This window comes from Heterodontus francisci, unplaced genomic scaffold (assembly GCF_036365525.1).
Source record: "Heterodontus francisci isolate sHetFra1 unplaced genomic scaffold, sHetFra1.hap1 HAP1_SCAFFOLD_43, whole genome shotgun sequence".
NCBI lineage: Eukaryota > Metazoa > Chordata > Chondrichthyes > Heterodontiformes > Heterodontidae > Heterodontus > Heterodontus francisci.
In genome coordinates this window covers 18,574,043-18,575,123 of record NW_027141852.1, presented here as the reverse complement: position 1 = coordinate 18,575,123, position 1,081 = coordinate 18,574,043, and the positions used below count along the sequence as shown (strand labels likewise).

Genomic DNA, 1,081 nt, shown 5'->3' with positions numbered 1-1,081 from the left:
TCCAAGGTTTCGGCAGCATTTAATCTCCCTTTTTGGTGAAATTCCCTGTTATTTGCAACCTTTTTATCCAGCTTTGATGGGCAAGTGAAAAAACTGAAAAAAGTAAACAGTTCCATCCTTTCTTTTCTTCCTTCTTCCCTTCTTTCTATCAGTCTCTCTTTTCTGTCCCAGATCAATATAATGATGAGAATCCCAATTTAATCAGTTGTTTCTGGTGTTTTATCCATTCCAATTAAAATTCAACATTCCAGTCAAATCTAGGTGTTATTCCACAGTGTCTCTCCATGTGTTTTATTCTGTTGTATTCTCTCATATTCTGTTTGATGATCAATGTTACATCTCACTCTCTGTTCTGGTGAAGATCAGAAGCAGTAATATCTGTTTACGCCACCTGACAAGTCGGCTGAGGCTGTGTCTCTCTGATCATGTGGAGTTAAAGCAATTCTTCCAGTCAGTTCAGTCGTCATTTCATGAGAAATTAGAAGTCATCATGACTTCGTCAGTGACCTAATGGTTCAGATGCCTGAGTGATGTTAATCATGGTGTGATCAAATGTTTGTATGTTCCAGTCTTTCCGTGGTGAGTTTTCACACTGAGTAGAAACGTGTTGGACATGGTCTGGAATGTTTCACACCGCTCCATTCCAAACAGGCCATGACCTGATGTGATGGAAATTTCATTCACTTACAGAAGCTACATTTCCATCATTGCACATCTGGCTGCACAGTCAGGATCTGAGCTGAAGGTGACCATTACGCCAAAACAGTTGACAAGGTAGCGGAGAGGTTAACATGATGGATTTCTAATCCATTGTGCTTCGCGCGCGTGGGTTCAAATCCCATCCTTGTTGTCAGTTTATGAACTGTCTAGTGCATTGTTGTTTCCAGGGGGGGAAATTTTGTGTTAAGTCGGCCTGGAAACCTGTTCTTGTCAATATCGAGAAGGTGATTCCAGAATTGTTTATACTTTATTAAAATTGAGACAGACAATTGGAATTCTTCACCCAAATTGGACTGGAATGAAGATCAAATTGGGATCACGAAAAGGAGGAAGATTTTTCCCTCCCTCCCTTCCTTCCATC

The 1,081-nt window shown here is 40.5% G+C and overlaps 1 non-coding gene across 1 annotated transcript; it reads left to right on the top strand.

The window, feature by feature from the left end:
* The first annotated feature begins 768 nt into the window (after positions 1 to 768).
* Positions 769 to 850, top strand: trnar-ucu (transfer RNA arginine (anticodon UCU)). Its single transcript has one exon. It is a non-coding gene; the product is annotated as a tRNA-Arg (tRNA).
* The last annotated feature ends 231 nt before the right edge of the window (positions 851 to 1,081 follow it).